The sequence below is a fragment of the Sturnira hondurensis genome, unplaced genomic scaffold, assembly GCF_014824575.4.
Source record: "Sturnira hondurensis isolate 20B ecotype Veracruz unplaced genomic scaffold, ASM1482457v3 Scaffold0022766, whole genome shotgun sequence".
In the NCBI taxonomy this organism is placed as follows: domain Eukaryota; kingdom Metazoa; phylum Chordata; class Mammalia; order Chiroptera; family Phyllostomidae; genus Sturnira; species Sturnira hondurensis.
This window is the reverse complement of record NW_028095397.1, coordinates 2,379,540-2,402,306: the sequence shown is the minus strand read 5'-3', so window position 1 is coordinate 2,402,306 and position 22,767 is coordinate 2,379,540.

The following is a 22,767-nucleotide window of genomic DNA, read 5'->3' as shown; positions in this document are numbered from 1 at the left end:
TCCCTTCCACCAGGACCATTGGGAACTACTAGTTCTGCTCCTGCTTCCAGTCACTTCCAGTCCTGGGGACATAAGCTCCCGGGTAAAACAGCCATCCATATAGTTGGGAAAATTGCAGTGAAAGCCAGGACACTGTGGTTAGATATTACTTTACATTTATTTTATTTTTCATAGTGTAATCTTGATTAAAAAAAGACATACCGCTCCAGTTCACTGTTAAACTAGGAGTGTATTGCCTGTAATTGTACTCTCTAGTCTTACGCGCCGCTGGGCTAAATGTTATACTTGTCATCTTATTTTTACACTAAATTCTGAAGCAGATGCCATTATCATTAGTGTTATTTTACATCCATTTTCCAGTAACAGTAGACAGATAATATTATATTAGTTCCGGGCGCACAACATGGTGATTACACATTCATACACCTTGCAAAGTGGTTGCCCCACCGAGTCCGGGGTCCGTCCCACCCCATGCCTAGTTACGGTGTTGCTGACTGTACACCCCCCGGGCCCCCACTGTGCTTCACATCCCGTGACCAGGGTTGTAACTGCCAGTCTGTCCGTGGGTGCTGCTGTGATTGCCGCTTCACAGAAGAGTCAGTGGAGGGGAAGAGGGGTACACCGACGTGTCCAGGGCCACACGGTGCCCAGCAGGGCTGGGGTTCAGACCCGGGCTCGTCTGACCTCTGAGCTCAGAGGTCACACAGCCTGATGCCTGTGGGGCGTGGATGGAGAACTGGCCCAGAGGGGACCCCGCGGGCGTGGCGCTTGGTGGCCAAACTGGCGGGCAGAATTCCCCATCGGGGGCACTGCCATTGCATCTGCAACAGCAAACACAGGACAAGGAACCACAGCCACCACCTGTACACCTCGAGGAGCCCGGTGTCCGAGTTGGCTCCGTGCGCAAACAGCAGGGGCCCCCGTGGGGACGTGCTGAGTGAGTGACTTCCGACCTGCCGTCCCGGCCACTGCTCGCTGTTGCTTGTTCCTCTTTGAGACACCTGACAGACAGAGGTGCTTTAGCCTGTGAGGAACACACTCCTTCTGATCCGGGAGATAATTCTGCATCATAATGCCTTTCTGTGCATCTAGCTATTTGTAAGAGGACGCAGATAACCCTGAAAAGTAGTTTGAGGGTCCAATAAAGGCAGTCCTCAAACTGACTGTAATTTAGCCGCAGTTGTGGCAACGAGGCTCTCTTTGGGCCGACTCGGGAAGCCCATGCCTGCTGTGGGGAGTGGGGGGCGCTTCTTGACCTTCTTTGCTTTTGTTGCTTTTTTAGAGGTGACAGCATCAAAGGAAGCCACGCGATCGATTTATACAAGGAAAGCAAAGTTTGATTATTGAGGGAAAGCTCAGTTTAATGAAATAATGTAGGCACATGCCGAAAAGAGCCAATTAATCATTTTTAGCGAGCAATGTTATTGATCTTTACCATAGAATAATTGAATGTTCTTCACCATTTGCTATCATGTACTTTGTTTTTAGAGGGTACGTAACTTAAAAGCAGTGTTTGTGTAAGGTTTTCCGGTAACTTTTGCTGTGACGGTTGTGAGTGCCGTGTTAAGACTGACACACTGACCGCCGCTCCAAACCGGCCGACATACAAAATTTAACGTGCACACGTAAGGCCCGAATGCCATTTTTGTTTTATCATCCTATGCATTGGTTAATTCAGATAAAAAGAGAAGTTTTGTCAGCTTTATAAGGCAACAACTACATTTCAAGTTCTAATGAATAACTTCAAAGTGAGAACAAAAAAGGGGCCTGTGGAGAGTGAAGTGGTGTTTCTAGCCGGCTCGTGACTTCCAGCACCTAGGTCATGTCCACTCGACTACAGACCCGAACCGGCTCCCCGTGCCCTCAGAAACCCACCGTCGACCCGGACATGTCCCAGCGCTCTCGCACTAAGATGACCATGTCCAGTGGGCCCCTTTCTGTTCGGTCTGCAGGGCCCACCGTGGTGCTGAATGCCACGGACATCAGCCAGAAAACGTGCTCCGGAGGCAGAGGCTTCCCGACCATTTGAAGCTGTGACGAAAGGACCTCTAATCTTACCAGTTCTGTGTTACGGCACTCCCTTAGAGTTCGATCTCTGGAAAATACACCCAGCGTTCAATTCAAAATGCCTAACATTACAAAGGCAACGTCATGTTGTCATTTCTCATTGTGGTTTGCGCTGGCAGTTCAAACTCACGATGCACCCAATACCCATTTGAAAGGCACCCGGAAAAGATCAAAGAGAAGCTTCAAGTTAAGATGGCAGATCGAACACATGCATTTAATGGAATTGCACCCTTTCTAAAACTCCACGGTGAACAACAATAAAAAAAGTGAAAAAAAAGAAAATGCAAAAACCAAAAACAAACAAAAACTCCATTGAAGCTACCAGAAGTAATTTTTTAAGAGATAAACTGATAAGGGAGGATAACAGGAAAGCAGAAAATTATAGTAAGCTTTGGGATTTTAAAAAGCAGACCTAGAAATAAGTGCGTTGGCAGACCTGAGGGGGTCTTAGCTGACGGGGGTCACACGGCAGGACCCTCAGACGGCCCAGGAGTCGCACTGGGTTCCTCTAAGATGTGTGGGGGGGGGTGCTCGGTGCAGACGGATGTTGCCCCTCTTCTGGACTCTCAGTGGGGCCTTCCACTCTGGCAACGGATGTGTTTCCGTTCTGGAAGGATGCTTCTCCCATCACCGTGTTAACGACTCCCCCATAGTTTCTCTCTTCTCTCCGTGAAACCTCTGGATGTTGCAGCCTCTGGGCACTTCTGGCCAACTTACTGCTCGGCGCCCCCGCCCCCCTCCCCGGCCCTGGGCAGAGGGCTGGACGTGTATTCTGGGGATAAAGTAGAGGAGAGGGCCTCTAGAGGAGCGGAATGGGTGTTATTCACAAAAAGGAGGGTTCATCAACCTTATACAAAATCGGTGCTGGATACACAGACCTGTGGGGCTCCCCCAAAGTGGGAGGCCAGGGTCCCACCTCCGGGACCTTCTGGGAAGGAGACAGAAAGTCCATCTCTTGGGCATTTGACCAGCCCAAGAAAAAATGGTTTAATGATGTTAACACCAAAGTTTTGCTCCCAGAACCAGCTCCCCCTGTGCCCCAGAGCACATCAGCCCTGCTCTCTGAAACTAAGCAGACTTCCCCAGGGCTCTGCTATCTTTGGCAGACTTTTAGCCTGGATGGTGACAACCAAAACACACTGCCAAAGCAGCAACGTGGACTAATTCAGCAGAAAGAAAACAACAACTGTAACAAACTGAGAAGAGAAGCTACTGCATGCACGAGACAAGAACAGGAGTAAAAAGAACCCAGAAAACAAGAAATGCTCACAGAAATTAAAAGCGTGGGAGGAATGGAAGAATAAAAAGTTGGAAGAACGTATTGAGGACACCTTTAAGAGACGAGAAGACAAAGACCAAGGGAGGAAATCACAGATACTGGGTGAGAGAAGCGGAAAGAAGCCGAGCACATCTCAGAGACGCGTCACAGAGTGTAGGAAAGCAGGGGTAACGTCCCTCGCAGTAGTCTGAGCAGCCTCCCAGGCTGACCTGAGTCGCCACCACAAAAGCCCGTCCTGGAGAGGCAGCTGTGATGGAAAGGAAAGTGGCTGGTTTGCAGGTGCCGGCCGCCTGGCAGGTGGGGCTCATGTCAGGAAGCCCATCTCCACCTCTCCGTGGAGGCCTCTCCGGCAGAGGCTCTCACAAGGCAGGAGAAGGCAACAGCACAGAGATGGAGGGAGGGGGTTGAAAAGCTCTCCACGTGCCGACCAGCACTGCCTGTTTGGATAAGGCGAGGGTCCTGTTTGCATCATCCTGGTTAGTCACCCCCGTGTCGCGTCCTCCTGCCTCCTGGGTTGAAGGCCAGCAAATCTGTTGGAGCTGGGACGCCTGAAGGTCAGTCTTCTGTCTTCTGAAGTCGCCTCCTAGGGTTCTTATGCTAACAGGCTGTTTATGTCCAAGCCACGTCTTAGACGAGTCAGCATGTACAGAAACTGCGTCAGGAGACCGCTGGGCGGGTTACAGTTTCCCACTGTTATTCCAGTGGTGGCGAAGTACAAGGACAATGGGGATGAAAAGCATCTTTTCATCTCCAAACTGAAAGACTGAAACTCCCAGACACTGAAAAAGCAGGTCACATACAAGAGGTCCGGAACAAAACGGTCTCGTTTGTCAACAAAACCACTAGACAGGGCAGGAAAATTCTGAAAAGATATTATTTCCAACACAGACTTGTATAACAATCGAACTAGCATAGCCATATGAGGATAACATAAGGACATTTTCATACATGCAAGTCCCCGAAACTCCATCTTCCCTGCACCATTTACTAAGAACCAGGGGAGGCTGAGCTGTGACTACCTGAGAGAGCATTCCAGAACAGGGGATGCAGGGAGGGCCCCCTCCCCCGGGTCCCGAGGGCTCACATGTGGGGCTGGGAAGCAGCCCCTGGAGCAGGGCAGCCCCAGCGACTGTGCCCGAGGCACCCGGTGCACGTCAGTGAGCGAAGCAGACAGAGCTGCGTGTGCCCCTCACGGGGCTTAAACTGCAGGGAGAGGAGTTTGAACGAGAGCAGTCAGTGAGTCCTAGGAGAGGCAAAAAGTCAGGGCACGTGACTCTGCCCACAAGCTTCCGAAGGCTTCCTATCGCACGTAGGGTCAATGCCACAGTCTTCACAGGGGCCCACAGACAACCCCCCGCCTTTGCTTCTCTGACATCATCATGGTGCTCGCAGGCTTGGTCACAGTGGCCTTTCTGTAGTTTCTGGAACCTTCCAGGATTCCAGACAAGCTCAGGCATTGCTGTAGCTCTTTCTTCAACCAGAACAATCCTCTTTTCAGACAACTGCCCGCCCAAAAGGGAAGCCTTTCAGTGTCCCTTCCCTGCCCCTCAGTCCCACTGCCACTAGGCAGGGAGAGGACGCGCCAGGGCAGAGGAAGGCCACCCCACTTACCTGGCCAAATAGCACAGTTCTCACTTACACCTGGGAGGAGGCCCCCCAGGAACGGCAAGGCGAGGGAGAGAGGCCGCCTGAAGGAGGGGAGCCGGGCGCACGGCCCAGAGCCTGGCCCCTGCCCCAGCGCCAAACCAGAGCGATCATGAGGCAGAAGAAATGATCAGAATTAGCATTTTCAGAGGGATTATTGTTGGCTAATTTATGCAAAGTCACTGATGTACAGAATGAGAATTCAGATTACTCAGCAATTCCCCCGCTGTGCCCACATCTTCGATGTCACCAAACACAGCCACCACGACCTGTGTCTTTCTTCTCTTTCCCGAACTGTGTCTTAGGCTTAAGCAGGAAACGAAACAGCAGCTACAAGTCAAGGCCAAAGAACAAGAGTACTTTAAAATTAAAAGCTAAAGACAATACAAGTTAAATATATTTTATATAGATATCAACAGATACAGCTGGCGGAGGGTTTGGAACACATTTTGAGGAAATCTCCTTCAGTTCGGAGCCAAAGACGACAAATTCGAGAAGCTTGCTGGGTGCGACAGGGCATTGGTCCAGGAGCTCTGACAATTTAAAGCAATTACAGACCTTGAGTTACAGCAGGGCTGCCCAGTCCACGGCCCGCAGGCTGCATGCAGCCCAGGGCGACTATGAATGCAGCCCGACGCAAAACCATAAATTTACTTACAACCTTTTTTGTTGCTCACCAGTTTTCGTTAGTGTCTGTGTGTTTACTGTGTGACTGAAGACAGCTCTTCTGCTTCCAGTGTGGCCCAGAGATGCTGGCCGAGAGGTCAGACCCCGCCGAGGGGAACTTGTGTTGGACCAGTACAGACCCAACCGAAACACCAGCCCCAACGAGACAAAACCCAGCTCTGCCCGGGGTGGGGGGCCGCGTCACCCAGCGAACACGGTCCTGGCCACCCGGCATCGGGCGTCCCTCCGAACCTGGACGATGGGTAACTGGTAAGAAGTATCGCCCCAGAACCACAGCCTGGGAAACAAGAGTCGTCAGCGCTTTTCCCTGGGCCCTTTCTTTCGGCCTCGTGGAGACCCTCACCTCGGGACTCTGAGATCATGGTGGCTCCGCTGCTCCAGACAGCAGGGGGGATGGAGACTCTCGCCCGAGGCCTGGCAGCTACAAAAAACAGCAAAGGGAAATGCTAGGACTGAAGCTTCGATAACTGAGATTGATAATTCAACACACAGGCTCACTCACACGCCACGCACAGCAGAAAAGAGGTTGCGTGGATGTGGGGAGACGCCGGAAGGGGGGTTCCTCCACACCAAGCCCAGAGGCCAGAGCACGGACAGACGGAAACTTGAGAAAAGAGCTTGGAGCGTTGCGGATGGGGTGTGAGGGCTGACTGACAAATAAGAGGAGCTTCTCAGGGGCAGAGGGGGGAATGCGAGAGCCAGGGGCCAAGAGTTCCAGGTAAGCGAAATATCAAAGAAGCCGTGACTCCCAAGCAGGGCGAAGTATTACAACTAGGTGCAGCAGGAGCAAAACTTTGAAGCCGAAGGGAACAAACTAAAATCGATGCCTTCAGAAGGGAAACCGTGGGGTGTCAGCTGAATTTTAAGCAGAGACTCTGAAGCCAGAATCCACTGGAGGGGCATCGTTAAGGTGCTGAACACAGCTGTGAACTTAGGTTTCTCCTCCTGTGCTAACACCTTCCCAAACGGAGGGACAGGTAAAGAAAAACAAGCCATTGCCGGCAGACTTGCCCCACAAGGAAGTTCCTCGCAGGGAAATGAAGCCAGGTGGAAGGAGCCACGAGAGGTCAGGGTGGAGTCAAATGCGAGCATCGGAAGGGCCTCAGGTCTGCAAACACAGATCTTAATGGATGCTGGAACCCCCGCCCAGCACGTCCCGCAGAGCGCAACCACAGTGCAAGCAGCAGCCGTGATGACCCTGCCCACCCGAGACTTCGGGCAGGAAGTGCATGGAGGACAGACCCCGGGGAGGCATGGGCTGGAGTCTGCTGTTGGGGCGCCCGTGTGATCCGGCTTCCTCCCCTCACGGCCCTTGGCACACATCCGAGGCCTCGGGGCACCTGTCCACCCTGGTGCCTGTCCTCTGTGTCCTGCCATGGGACCTGCCCTTCCCAGTGTGTCCCCTCCAAATCCTCCTCTGTGTTCAGTGGAATGTAAACACCCAGTGCTATACACACATCCTTATTTTCTCTGTTGTCTCCTCGAATGCTCGTCCCCAGTCCCCTCTGCCCATACACTCCCCTGCACTCCGAGTAGGGGACATGGCTGTTTTTGTAGCTTCACTGAGATCCCCTGGATTGGTAACAAACCGCACATTTAAAGGGCTCAGTTTTGCAAGTGTATGTATACATGTACATCCATGAACCTGTCATCACAGGAGAGTGAGCCTGTCTGTCACCCTGGAAGGTCCCCCCACCCCTGGCCTAGCCCTGCCCTCCCCCTGCAGGGCTCTTCCGTGCTCGAAGCCCACCACCCTCGGAGCAGGTGTCCTGCTTAAGGCCCCCGCTCCTCTAGGGACCCCAACCTCCCACAAGCTTGGACACTCAGAGGCTAAGCTGCCAGCTCTCCTCCGCTTCCCTGCTGGGTGTCGACCTTCTTCCAGGTCCTTGTGTCCACCAAAGGCCCAGTTGGCTGGTCAGCATTTCGCACCCCTGTGCCCAAGTTCAATGTTTTGGGCATGGCTCACCCAACACTGGCCTCTGAGTCCCTCCGCCTCCTTGTGTCCAATGATCTCCTCCAGCCACCGAATGCCATGGTGCCACCGCACGTTCCTCGTCACCTCACCCGCACCCCTGGCACACCGGTGACTTCAGGTGCCCTCCTCTTTGAGCATCCCCTCCCCCCTCTCCTCACAGCCCACCCTTCCCAGGACCCGCACCCCCCCCCCCGGCAATACTTCAAGCACATCAAGGTCTCCAAGCCACTGGCCTAAAATTGATGATTCATTTTGTGTTTTAAAAACATTATGCCTTCCCTCCCTCCCACCCTCACCCAGCTTAAAGTTCTAAGTTACGTCATGGAATCGCCGTCATACAAACACGTTTCATTCTCTTCTCCTTGAACACACTAACCTAGGAAACTTCCACCCAGTTGCAGCTGTGTATTGGCCTCCTCTTTGCCTGAGCAGCTAAGAATTCTTAGAGAAAATCAGACAACTTTTTTGATTCTTTTCAATTTTGAGAATGCCCACAAATCCCCTCACTCATACAGCCAGCTCGTCTGTGACAAACAAGGTAAAAATATACAGTGGAGCGGTGGTCTCTTCCACCAGTGGTGCTGGGAGAACCGGACCACTGCCTCCCACCGGGTACAAAAAGAAGCCCCCAGTGCGTTAGGCCTGAAGCCACTGAACTAAAAGAAAACAGAGGTGGTAAACGATGACATCAGTCTGAGTTTTGTCCGATACGTCCCCGAGGGTGAGGGAAGCAGGGGCAAACTGAGTGAGTGGGACTCCGTCAAATGAAAAAGCTCCTGAAGGCAAAGAGAACCGTTAGTGCAGTGGGAGATCATTTATGGCATAAGAGAAAATATTGACATTTCAAGCCGCGTATCTGGTAAGTGGTTGATACAAAAAACACATAAAAATGCCTACCACTCAGTAGCAAAAAACTTGCAACCTGATTACACAATGGGCAGAGGAGCTCGGCGGACACACAGAGGACCCACAGTGCCAGGAAGGGTGGTCCCCCGAGAGGGGCACGCATATCAGAGGCTCAGGGAGGGGCCACCACTCTGTTGTTACAAAGTGGGTGCCCGTGGGCGTGGCTTTGTTAAAAAGCCGGAAGTAGCAAGTGTGGGCAAAGGTGTGGAGAGGAAGAGAGCCTTGTGCACTGTGGGCGGATGTAAGTTGGTGCAGCTACTATGGAAAAGGAGTGTGGGGGGTTGTTAAAAATTAAGAACAGGGCTAACATGTGATCCAGCAGTCCTGCTTCTGGGCACACACCCACCCTGGACGTCAGGTCTGGGCTCCAGGGTCATTGCTCACAGCCATCGGGTTGTAGAGACCACCCAAGTGTCCCTCCATGGACGCACAGATACAGATGTGGTGCAGAGCTCACTCACACCCAGGGGCACACACACACCTATGTGTGTGTGTATGTGGAGCAGCAGTCAGCCACCAGGAAGACACTGATCCTATCATTTGCTTCAATTTGGACGGACCCGAGAACACGATGCCGCCTGAAATATGTCAGAGTGAGACCAATACTGTACGACAGCCATCATGGGCAGAAGCTGAAAATCAGGGGCTCGGTGGAGTGGCGGTTGCCCCTTGTTGGAGAGGGGATGGGTGGGAAGAGACCGGTCAGAGGGTACAAACCTCCGTTATGAGACTAGTAAGCGTGGGGGTCCAGAGTCCGCCACGGTGGTCACAGTGAGTGGTTCTCACCGCACGTTACAGTGCTGTTAGGAGGGTCTTCAATGTTCGCACCCCGAGCAGAAAGGGCGACTCTGTCTCGGGAGGGAAGTGGGAGCCCTTCCCACCTGGTGGCTGCCATTCTGAAGTGTGCGTGTCAGATCAGCACACCTTGTACACCCTCGAATACTTAGGAATACATTTAGCCACAGAGGGAAGATCAGTACACTGCGAACTACGACATTGATGAAGGAAAATGAAGAAGATGCAAATAAATGAAAAGAGCACATGTTCACAGATGGGAAGAATTAAAATGTCCATACTAACCCAAGCTATCTGTAGATTTAACCCCTATCAAAATTCCAACAACAAGGCTGGAGGGGTCCACTTCCTGTAGTTTCAAACTATACTACAAAGCTGTGGTAATCAGAACAGTGTGGTACCGGCAGAAAAGCAGACACATTAATCAGTAGAATAGGATAGAGCCCAGAAATAAATCTGTGGGATCAACTAGTGTTTGACAAGGGAGTCAAGCATGCTCAATGGGGAAATGACGGATGAATGGGCATGGAAGATACATTTTATATACATACGCATACCTATGCGTATATACACATACATAATATAATATTACTCAGCCATAGAACAAGCAGCCCTGCCCTTTGTGCCCCCACCCCCACACACCTCGAGGGTTTTGTGCTGAGGGAAATAAGTCACAGGAAGATCAGTGTTGGATGATCTCACTTATCTGCCAAACAAGGACAACAACAAAAGCCAAACGCACAGGAAAGGAGAACAGAATAAAGATTTCCAGGGTGGGGGTGGGAGAAATGGGGGTGCCTGTGCTGGTTCCCAGTGATGAGATAAATGAGCTGTGGAAGCAAATGCGCAGCATGGTGACGACAATGTGTTACATGCTCGCAGTCTGCCTGAGAGAGTAAACACCTTCAATTGCTCTCCTCCCACTGAAAAATGCACGCGAGCGAGGTGATGGGTGTGTTAGCCGATCTTGCACCAAATCTTCGCACCACGCGCAGCAAACTTACACCAGGTCGTGTATCGACTGTATCTCCGTAAAACTTGGAACAGTGATCTGACCTCATCAGATATAAGAACTCAGTGACACCGGAGTGGAACTGTCACAGCGTATGGCTGACAAACAAGATTGTCAGTGTCCTGCTTTGTCACCTTTAACTCAGGGGATATTTCCAAATACTTCCTGGGATGTGTACGAGGAACTTTGTCCATTTTCCTCTGGCCACACCCTGGTCGGAGGCCAACTCATGCGGAGCCATCTGCCGCAATTCTCCTCTTTAGCCCTCACAACAAACAGCCCTGGGCAGTGGGCACTCTTATAACGCCCGGTTGGGAGGAAAGGGCAGCTTTGCGCTCTGTGTTAGATCCCCAGAGCCACCGTTCTTTCAAACGCCAAGGAGTAAAACAGCCGAACGCCTCCTGAGTTTCTGGCTTTTCCCCCGTCACAGTCCCTCTGAGAGCTCTTGGCCCTGCACACTCGGTTCGGTCTCTGGCCTCCCGCCTGCTCTTGGCCACACACCAGCCGACCCTGACTGGTCGCACAGGTGTTTAAACTCCGAGGGCGTGTGCTCTCCTCTCGGGTCGCCCTCACGTGGAGAAGCATCTCGATGCATTGAAAGCCCGGGGTGGGGGGAGGGGGAGGGCTGGTGGGTCTCTCTCAGACCCCACCCTTCACTGAAGAAACGGGGAGACAGAACACAAAATGTGACCAGGAGACAGGTGACAGCATCCCAGACACTGCTGAGCCGCAGACGAGACGGAGGTGGGTAGTGTTTGATTTTCCTTTGAGGCCAAAACACTGAAAACATTCTAAGTTTAAGGTACTAACTCAAGCACTTCTGACTCTTGCGGAATGTTCTAAACATCTCTCAGACCGGACGCAGAGGAGCACCTAATTATTGTTGATTTGAGTATGAAAATAAACTAAATGAGAAAATGAAAGGTTGCTTTCAAGATGTTCTTACGTTGACTTTTTTATTTTTCATATTTTTTAAAGCAATGCATGCCCATAAATAAAAAAAATTAGCTTTTCATCAAAACGTACAAAACTCAGTTAACGCACCAATAATTTCCCTTTCAGTCTTCAGTCTCGGTAGAAATGAATTGTCCCCTAATAACCCAGGGAGAGGGCGGCTTGGTAGACTTCATTTCAGTGTTATGGCCTGCGGTCCTCAGTCAAGCTGAACTGTCAATCAGAATTTTATCATTCCTGAGACCTGCTCTCAGGTGCAGGGATGATGTAACCATGGCAATTAAATTCTTCCCACAGAGCAGGAAAAGAGACCTGGATTTATTTTTGGATTGCTCTTTTAATATTGCCCGCTGCCTCAGGTACACTGAAAATACAATAGAATCCTGGTTAAAAATCTAAAAGAAGAGTCATCGCCTGTTTGATGATTTCCTCTACTTTTCTGCAGTAAAATAGGGAAGGTTCTGACACTGGCCATGCACACGCTGTCCTTTATTTCCCTTTTAATGCCTTTGCCTCCTAACTCTGAGAAGCCTGCCGGAGGGAGGAAGTGTCTGCTGGGGCCTGGGTCCAGTCCCCTGGGGACGCAGGTGGTCAAGAATGTTCTGGCCCTGGGGGTTTGAAGGCTCTTTCTCCCCTTCGTCTAGACCTTCTGCCAGGCCTTCCCAAGTTGCCTCTGTGGGTTGGGGGCAGGGTGGGGGGAGTGCGGTGGGTGGAGAGGTGCTTGGGGCCACACAGCGCTGGACTTGTGCTGGGTTACGAGACTCACTTTTCTCAGCTGAAAAGAAGGGGGTACTTTCTGGCTTGAGAGAGGGGAATGCACATGGAGCCCCTGACCTGCTGTAGCGGTCAATGCCAGCTGTTCACCAGGGATAACCGACACTCCCTCCTCCCCGCACCGCCTCCCTGCCCCGAGGTCCCCGGCACACTTGATGCTAACTTAGTATTTCATGCGTCTCTTCGAACCCCTGGAGTACAGTGCCACCTAGTAGTGCTTTGCCTCTGGTCATTAAGTGTCTGATGGATAAGCGCGTCTTCGGCTTGTCTGTTTCATGAAGGGAGGCATGGCGTGTCACTAAACCATCCTTGAACACCGTGATCTATCTGAATTCAGTGAACAACATATTTGGCTGTGCTGAGCCAGAAAAGGGCGACAAAGCATCTTTTAGGAAGAGAGGTGAGAAGAGGCTCTCCATTGTAGAGCTGGGAGAGCTGTTTAAAAACCTGGAGTTCTGTGTAGCACCCCCTGGGCCCCCTGCCCCCCCCCCCCCCATGTGGGAATGTAAGCCAAGGAGCAGAGCTGCCTTCCCCTGCAGAACTAGCTCCCTGCGGGCTGCCGCCAGGGGCTCTCTCCCCAGCTTAGCCGCGGGAAGGAAGTTCCAAAGTGTGACGTGCAGACCATGGTGAGGGGGCTCCAGTCCATCGCTGGTCTCTGGCTTTGTTAGGGGGTCCCAGACCCCACACAGCTGCCCCCCACCCTTCAGAGGACTGAGGACCCAGCTCTCTCAGGTGAGGAAAGGAAGGGCTCTCTGGCAGCTGTGGGTGTTTCCTCCTGTCAGGCTGGATTTTTCTTGTGCCCAGATGGCGCCGCGCGTGTTGGGAACTCATGGGTGGGACAGTGTTCTTGGGGCCGGGGNGCTGGGAGAGCTGTTTAAAAACCTGGAGTTCTGTGTAGCACCCCCTGGGCCCCCTGGCCCCCCCCCCCCAATGTGGGAATGTAAGCCAAGGAGCAGAGCTGCCTTCCCCTGCAGAACTAGCTGCTGGCAGCTCCCTGCGGGCTGCCACCGGAGGCTCTCTCCCCAGCTTAGCCGCGGGAAGGAAGTTCCAAAGTGTGACGTGCAGACCATGGTGAGGGGGCTCCAGTCCATCGCTGGTCTCTGGCTTTGTTAGAGGGTCCCAGACCCCACACAGCTGCCCCCCACCCTTCAGAGGACTGAGGACCCAGTTCTCTCAGGTGAGGAAAGGAAGGGCTCTCTGGCAGCTGTGGGTGTTTCCTCCTGTCAGGCTGGATTTTTCTTGTGCCCAGATGGCGCCGCGTGTGTTGGGAACTCATGGGTGGGACAGTGTTCTTGGGGCCGGGGCTGGTTTGCCTGCTCTATTTTGATTTTTACCCGTGGGCTGCCAGGTCTACCCTGCGCTCACTTCTACAAATTCTGCAGAGAAGGCACGACTGTTTCTCCAGGCAAATGTAATCGTGCGGATGTTTGCCCTTTTCCTGCTCACATCAGGCCTTTGGGCCCTGCAGGTCTGACGTTTAGCACAAGAAATCAGCATCTTTGCAGCCCACAAAACCATCAGGTGCAATGAAAGCAACCGATGACTATGAGGTGACCTTTTGCCTGTGACCCTGTTTCTTTTTTTAAAATTAACGTACCTTTTAAATTCATTGATTTGAGAGAGAAGAGAAACTTTGATTTGTTCCACTTATTTATGTGTGGGCTGGTTGACTCTCATAGATGCCCTGACTGGGGATTGAACCTGCAACCTAGGCATAGCAGGGCAGCGCTCTAACCAACTGAGCTACTTGGCCGTGGCCTCTGTGACCTTATTTCTGTGCGAACTCTGGGTTCGATCAGGGAACAAGGAGGCTAGTGGACTGGGCGAGTCCTGAAACTTGCTCTGTTAGCAGTGACCAGGAATGGGGGGTGCTGTGGAGTTCTGGTCCAGGAGTCGGGGGGCTGTGGAGCTCTGGTCCGTTAGCCCCCCCACGAATGGGAACAACTTACAGCTGTGTGGTACTCACGAGTGAGTCATCTGATGCACCCATTTGCTTAGTCTGAGGACAAACACTTAATAGGAGATAAGGAAATGATAGGGACCAAAAGTTTACTAAAAATGAGGAGAAAAAGTTCACGCTCCAACTGCTACTGTTCGGGGCTTCTGTGCAGGGCTTTGAGTGGGAGACCACTCAGAGTGGACGTGCAAGTCCAAACTGGGGACCGCGGTGCCTTCCAGGGCTGCTCCCCCCAGAGGAGGTGAGAGGTGAGCGCAGGGTCTGGAGCCTCTGGGGCCCATTCCACACATGTGGCAGCCCTGAAATTGGGATCCCATCTTTAGGATTTACGCAAGAACATCTCATAACAATTACCCATTATTTGTCACCAGGAAGAGTCCCCTGCCGGTGGAACTGGGTTCAGCTGGCTGTGCACTCCCTGGACCTGCTCCTCTGGGGGGGGGGTGGGGGACAGGGGACAGGGGGGCAGGGGATACGTCCTCAGCCAGCCTCACTGTGGCTCAGGACACCCTTTTTTCTATTTGGCACAGACCCACCATTAAATGCCACGTCAAGGACAGAGAAAACTTTAAGCCACCTCCAGGGAGAACACTGGCAGCTCTGTGACAGATGAGTTCTATGAGCAGAGAAAATTAAACTTTTGGTAAATGTGAGGCTTCGTGTGCAGATGAAACACTCAGTCTCCCGTGTCTGTGTGCTCGCCCAGGTCCTAAGTGACTCACGGTGCCACCTCAGGGTCGCCGTTTTTCATGGGAATGGACAAACTTTTCCAAGCGGGGAGGAGACTCTGGTTTGTGTCGCCTGAATTCTGTCTGAAGGGAAACTGGTAAAAGGCACAGGAAGGGAGAAGTGGGTGAAAGTGCATGTTAACACGCGTGTGCTCGCGTCCCCAAGGTGGCGCTTATAAGGCGACCCGAGCCAGTACTGAGATCGGTAAAGCCCACATTAGGAATACTCAGTTAGTTGAAATGACAAACATGCCTGTGCTTTAAATTAGACAATAACCTCGAGGTTTCATGTTGCTTTCGTTGTTCAGATCACCACCAAATGTCTAAGAGAGATGTCTCACCTGGAAAAAAAGGAGAAGGAAAATGAGGGGGAAATTGCCTATTTGCTTTGCTGGATCAAGATTAAATTATGAGACTAGTAAAGATAAGTAGGGCCCCCATCACCACCCCAAAATCTCTTGCCTCTTCATCCTTTCAAGGGAAGCGTTCTTCCGTGAATTTATTCAACACATCATTTTGAAGTGTGCGAGATCATTCAGACTGGGCTGCAGGCCCTGGAGAAACAGGTGTGGAGAACGACCCCCAGCCTCAGGAAAGGAGCACAGCAGGGGCGGGAAAGGGCGCGCACACCCCGGGCAGCGGTTAGTGCTACGCCTGAAATACACGGCAGGACGAGGGGCTGGAGAGAGCCCCGGGGGGTCAGCTAGAAGGAGCGGCCCTCGAGGGCCTCTCTAAGACGTGCCATCCCGGACATCGGCCTTGGCAGCGATTCCGTGCATTTGGCACCAGAACTAAAGGCAGTGAAAGCAAAAATAAGCAAGGGGGACTGCGTCCAAATAAAACGTGCTGCACAGAAAGGAAAACACTGGAACCATGAGCAGGCAGCCTATGGAACGGTTGAAAAAATATATCCAACAAAGGGTTAATTTTCAAACGATATGAAGAACTACAACCGGAACGGCACCCAAGAGTCTGATTGTAAACGTGGGCAGGCCGGCTGAGTAGACAGTTTCTCAGGAAGGACATAAAGATGGCAAATGGGGAGGTGGAAAGGCACTGAACGTCAGAACCCCGGGGAGATGCCGCCTCACACACTGCTCTCTGTGGCTGGGACATGGGGACAACCTAAGTGACCCCGACACACGAGCAGGTAAAGAAGGTGTGGCGTGTGCGACATTCGCCACGAAAGACTTCGTTCAGAGGGAAGTCCTGCGTGTGCGGTGGCATGGCTGGGCCTTGAGGGTGTTGTGCTGAGCGAGGTGTCAGACGGAGAAAGACTAACACTACACACCTCACTTTTATATGGAATCCTAAAAAACACAAAACCCAAACAAGGAAGGGCCTCCTCTCTGGCCGACACCCCAATTTCAGACTTGTGGCTCCAGGCCACCGAGTTTGTGGCTATCGGCTGGGCAGCCTGAGGACGCAAGCTGGGGAGTTGGGTACAGGCTGCGTTGGGGAGATGAGGCTGGAGCTCGGGAGAGTGGGGGCTGGGGACGGACGTATGGTCGTGGTCTCTCCGCATGGTAGTCCCACTGCAGCGGGGCAGGGCGTGGGGTTGGCAGAGGGAAGGGAGCGGCCTGTCCCTGGAGGTGCACGGGGGGGCGGGCAGGAAACACGGGGCCACTGCCCGGATCCACAGGAGGAGCGGGAAGAGTGCGGGTGCAGGGGGAGGACCAAGGACACGAGTGACGTCGTTGGCACTGGGGACAGTGTCAGAGAGTGCAGCCAGCCTCACAAAACGCTGCTAGGAGGCTGGGTGGGACCAGGCCCTGGACTCAACCCTGCGTTTGCTGGTGGAGGTTATTGGTGAGCTTCCCTGGCTGGTTTCCCGGGCGAGGCCGGAGAGCACAGCAAGAAGATTCCCAAGGTTGTGCAGTGGGAGGAGCTTCGGGGCTCACAGACACGGGGCCATCTGGACCCTGTCCAGGCTCGTAGGTCCCCCTCTGCTTCCTGACAGCCTCCCAAGGCGCGAGCACTGTGGAACCGGGGTGAACGCTCCTTAGCCAGTTGTGGCTATTGTGGCATCGCCGTCATCATCGCTGGTCTGGATTAAGTGCTTACTGTGGGCAGAGCCCTGTGGTAAATGATGCACACATGTACTTGTGTAATTGTATTATTCCATCAACTTTGAGAAGTAGGCTTTGTGCCCAGTTTACAAAAGAGAAAAAAGTATAGTCAGAACTCCCACCATCAAATGATTCTCTAAGGTCAGAGGCACGCGGCATTACAGTGAGGACGTCGTCGCAGCATCTCCTGTGGGGGAGGGAGAGATCCCTTACTTTTTTTCCCCCATGTCCACTGGATGTCTGTCATTCCAGACCAAAGGTATTGAAGGTCAAGGTGCACCTGGAATTTGTACTGCTGGGCTTGGCGGGTGATGCTCTTTCTGACCAGCTGCCAGAGCCCAGTGGGCGAAAGCAGTGCCGTGGGTTACGTATTATGCACCAGACCCCGCGCCAGATGGTTTTCCTCGTGAGCTAATGTCAGCAATGCCCACTGGGGCCTGGAGTGCTGAGTGATTTCAGCCAAGGGCCCACACCTAACAGGTGAGACTCAGATGTGAGCACCTTGGTCCCTCCCCTTAACCACGAGCGACTTAAATACCCTACACCTGGGGATGTTGCTCGTTACCGTGGAGAGGAGGGAGCCTACCTTCCTAGCCTTTTGCATGTGTTCCTCACATGCTCTCTGCGTTTTAGATAAATGCCTTCTGTTTTCCTGCCCATCGAGGTTTTCCTTCCAATCGCTCCCTTTGTTTTCAAATTCTGCTATCCTCAAGGACCCAGCGCACGTGTTCCTGTGAGTCATTCGGAGCCCTCTCAGGGCAGCCCCCCTTAGCCCTCCATTGTCCTCTGCCAGGACCCTCCGCAGATCGTAAGTCCTCTTCTGTCTCTCCTGTTCTGGTTTGTAACGTCCTTTCGAGGCGAAGGCTATTTTCCGTCGTACTATTCAGTGTGTTGGGATGACGGGTTAGGGAGATGACCGAGGTTTCAGGCGGGCGTCTCTGTGGCCTGCGACCGTGCATTGCGCTGTGTGCCCACGGCGCCAGGCTGTCTTCCTGAGCTGTGTGTGTGGGCAGTGAGGCTGTCATTCCCTTCAGTGACACTCGATTCGTGGACTCCATGGCTCTGAAACAAATTTCTGACCCTTTATGAGTTATGATTAAAAATCCCCAAATCCACTGTGCTTCATGAGTACAAAATCAACTTTAGAAACAAGTACAGTGAATATATATATACACACACACACAGAAAATGCTTCTAACCAACACAAAGCACCTTGAGAAACCCGCGCCTGCAGCACATAGAAGGAACCACCGCCAACCCTCCGCCATCTGTCCATTTCCTCTGCGCGTGCGTCCTCACCCCTGCTGGACGGAACCCCACCTTGTTCGGTCAGCAATAGGTTGTGTGAAATCTCACTTTCATTAAAACGACGCGTGGGCAAGTCAGCTGACGTTGGGGAGGTTAGAACGGACACGTGCAAGTTCCCTGAAGGGCCCAAAGGCCTCACTAAATGTCGGCTTTAATACCACTCTTGTGCGCGAATCCTTAAGTAAGTGACCCTTGTGTTTGAAAGAATGAACCTCAGGAGACCTTGAACTAGAGAGACTTACTCTCCAGCAACCATGGATAGGGACCAGACAAAAGAGGTTGAACAAAAATGACAACATTTCCTGAGGATTTTGAGTGTTAAGCTCGGCACAAGCTTTGAAACCCATGCTTGCTGTTTTGACAGAGGAAAATCATTAACAGCTAATGTGCACCAACTGCTTCTCACTGGGCCCTGCGCCAAACAGTTTACACGGAAATGCTCGCAGGTAAGTGCTCACAACAGAACCATTAACATTACGCAGGTACTGGAGTCCCCAGGACACGGCCGCGGCCACGGAAGCTTAGGCGGGCCCAGTGGCAGACGGCTGCTCCTGCCTCGGTGCTCTGCCGCCAGTCTGGCAATGCCATTTAAAAGTGCGGCGTTTCCACGAGACTCCTTCTCACCGGAAACCTGTGCCGGTAACCGCCCTCTCTTCGCCGCGTCCATCTGGAATTGCCCTGGCCTCACCGAGTGGCTGAAACCCCCATTTCCCCTCCTGGGGCAATTGTCGATTCCCTCACACCGAGCAGACGCTGTTTTTCCCGGTCCTCTGGGTCCCTCCAGGTTTTCAGTAGTGCCCCACCCCGTCCCCCCACCGCTTGGCTGGGCAACCCTGCTTTATGGATGTCACAGTCTGTCGCTGGCCTGGTCTGAATCGGGAGGCTGCCCCTGAACGGTGGGCGGACCACGTAGCTAAGCCCCTCAGGGGGTGTCTACGACGAATCCCCTCCCCCGTGCACACGCGGGGCCCAGTGGGGGGCGCTGTTCGAAGGCTACCTCCAAGAGCCAGGGTTGGGCTACTCGAGACACAACAGGTTCAGCTTCCCCAGAGGGCGGCCCAGCCGCCTGCGTTCCCCTTGCCTGGCTCTTTGCACAGGTCGCTTTCTAGAGCTGCCGAGTTGACCCAGACCCCAGCTGGGAGCCCGTTTCCTGTGGCGAGTGGCCGCAGGCAGGATGCTCACCGCTACTGACCCTGCCACGCACTGTGGGCCCCGACACGTGCTGCATAAAAACGGGGTGCTGCGTGCCCCCTGGAGCCCAGCGCCAGGACAGGGGTGGTCCCCTCTGACATGTCTTTTGCTGCCTCTCTTTCCTAAGTCAGAAGGACGGCAGTGCTCCTTGAGATTGTTGCTTGGTCCCCTAGTTGCCGGGAAACTGGTAGCTTCCTGTCTCGTCCTGTAGCCCGGGTCTGCGGCCCAGGTGCCTGCTGGGCTGCCTGCCTTAGCAGCCTCGGGCCCCCGCTGGCCCCCCACTTTGCTTCCTTCCACTAGGCTTATACCTCGTGCTGCTTCGCGATGAAAACAGCGTGGGCTCACGCATCTGGCTGCCTGGGACTTTGAGAATCACGCTAATTGTTTAGCATGCGACGCTGAGTGAGTTCCATAATATTCTGCCTCCCCTTCCCATTTACGTGGACTCAGAGAGCCCCTGCCGAGACCGTCCTTGTGAAAATGAACTGAAGTGACACCTGAGAGCATGGTTCTCAGACATCATTATTGCACTCTTGTCCTTTTTAAAAAGTTGTGGTAAGACATACGTCAGGCACGGAACTTGCCCTCGCAGGCATTCCCCAGGGCGCAGTACAGCAGTAACTGCACCCCTGTGGTTGTGCAGGGCTCTCGGACAGGCAAGCCTGAGGCTCTGCGCCCACCAGGAAACTGCGCGCCCCCCCCCCCGCCCTGCTCCCTGCAGACCCCGCAACTACCTTCTGCTTCCCGTCTCTGTGAGCCCTGCTACTGGAGGGGTCTCGGGGGCATGGGACCCCACTGTGAGTGTCTTTTTCCACCTGGGTGACGTCACTGAGCCTGATGTCCTCAGGGCTCATCTGTGAATTAGCGTATATCAGCATGTCCTTCCTCTTTGAGGCTGAACAACACTCTAGGGTCCGTCTGGAGCACATTGGGCTGGTCTGCTCCTGCCTGATGGGCGCGTGGGTTTCCGCCTCTGGGCCCTGTGACCGGTGCTGTATGAACACGCGCAGACACCCTGCCTCCTCCTCGAGGCCGTCCGCGCCTGCTCCGCTCTGTTCTCCCCGCGGCTCTCTCCGACTGTGCCGTGAGAAACGCACATTTCAGAGCCTGCAACCTTCCTCAGTTAGGTTCGGTTTTGCAAACTCAGGCCAAGAGGTCAGAGGACCTTTTCAAACACCATTCGCTTACTTTCTTGGACTTAGCGCCCTCATCTGAAGGAGCGTGGCGCCTCCTGCCCGCACTCACACTCGGGGTGGGGAGAGGATGGTGACAGTCTTCGCACACCCCCTATCACCCCGCACTGGACAGAATTAGAACAGAACTCCACTTCCACCAGGTACTTGCTCTGCCCTCTCAGTGACAAAGTTCTCAGCCAAGCGAGGAAAACATTTACCATGTTATGTTTTTCCTTTGGACGGTGGATGTCTGGTTCAGCCTCTGACAATGTTGCAATTTTTGCCGAGGGAGCCTGGGTTGCTGCTCGCTCTGGAGGAAGGAACCCAAGGCCGTCCTGTCAAAGCTCCGCTCGCCTCTCAGTCCCGTTCATCCCGGTCGTCCCGCCATGTTCCTGCCTCCCCGCTGGGTGCACCACCCTGCACTCTGTCAGCGCATTGCTGGCGGACAAGGGCCTCTCTCCCCTCACGCCGCTGCCATCGTGAGTATGGGCAACAGTGTCAGGTGCCAGCTGCTGCCATCGTGAGTATGGGCAACAGCGTCAGGTGCCAGCCCCATGGTGCCAGTCCCCTGGTCCCCGACTCCAGCAAAGCCTCTCCGCCTCTGTGTGCAGGAAAGAAGCGGCCTTTCTTCCATCCGCACCCCCCACCCCCAGCCCGGCCGCGCCCTGCTGTATCTGTGCGGCCTTCGTGGGCCCAGATTGGCTCTCGGGTCTAGAGCTCGCCTCTTGGTGTACGGATGTGGCCCAGCCCCCTGGCTCTGGGCTGTGGATTCTTGTGTCCATCTGCCTCTCTGACAAGGTCGGGGTTGGCAAACTTGTCCTTCGAGGGGTCAGGCAGTACCATTTCCCGCTTCGAGGGCCACCCAGTGTCTGTCACAGTGTCCTGACTCTGCGCTGGCACAGGAAGCAGCCGTAGACACACTGGGGGAAAACAGCCAGGGTGGCTCCTGTCAGAGTTCCCTTTTTACAGACCTGAACATTTGAATTTCATCCAGTTGCCATATGTCATGAGATACCACTGCTTTAGGACTGTTTTTCAACCATTGGAAAATGTAAAAACCATTCTTTGCTCACGGGCTGTATAGAAACAAGTGATGGACCATCCCTGTCCAGGCTGTGGTTTGATGGAGAACTGCCTGGAGGCGGCACTGTGTGCTCTGTGTCCTTGGGTGCAGGGGCCGGACCATCGGGAGGTGGACCACCTCCTCCCAGTGGGTGTTGACTGTCAGAACCCACCTTAGGGCAGGGCTGCGGTGTGAAGCCATCCTCTCCTCCAGTGACAGGGCTGTCTCTGTAGAAAGATACCAAGAAATCCACCACGCGCACACACACACACGCACACAACCAAACTTCTAAAACTAATAAGTGAATTCAACCACCTTGTAGGTTTCAAGATCAACATACAAAATCAATTGCATTTCTACACAGTAGCAATGAACACACGGACCTCAACATTAGAAATACAACACCACGCACAAGTGCTAAAAAAAAGCCACTTAAGTGCAAATGTAACAAAACATACAGGATTTGTATGTTGGAAACCCTACAATGCTGCTGAGAGAAGGCAGAAAAGATCTAATTATACTCACAGATGGGAAGGCTCAGCCTAGTGAAGACGTACATTCTGATGAAAATCCCAGCGAGGCTATTTGTAGACGTACACATGTTTATGGTAAAAAATGTATCCGAATGGCACAGGCCCTAGCCTGTCTACTTAGAACAAGAAGAGGAAAGTGGGAGGAACCTCTCCAGCTGAGTTTGGCTACCGAGTTCCAGACCGTGTAGCCTTGGAGTACAGCCACACAGAGCAGCAGAGCAGGCCAGAGAGCTCAAAATGTCAACTGTCGAACCGCGAAACTTTTAGAAAAAGACCCAGGAGAAAATTTGGGGGCCTTAGGACTTGGTGGAGGGTTACAATGGACATCAAGAGCATAATCAATAAAGGGGAAAATTGATCAATAGAACTTCATTGAAATTAAAAATGCTGATCTGTGAGACCCCGTGAAGAGGATCAGTGAAAAGGTCAGACGGCAGAAAATACTGGCAAACCACTCCTTTGGCAAAGGATCAGCTCCTGGCTTATAAAGGGAACCCCCAGAGCTCAGCGGCAAATAGACCAAACAGTTCAAGTAGAATATGGACACCTGGAATGCCAAATGCACACACAGGAAGAGGTGCACCATCGCTGCTATCGGGCAAATGCAAATTAGGATTTGATGAGATACCACTACACGCTCTGAACAACAA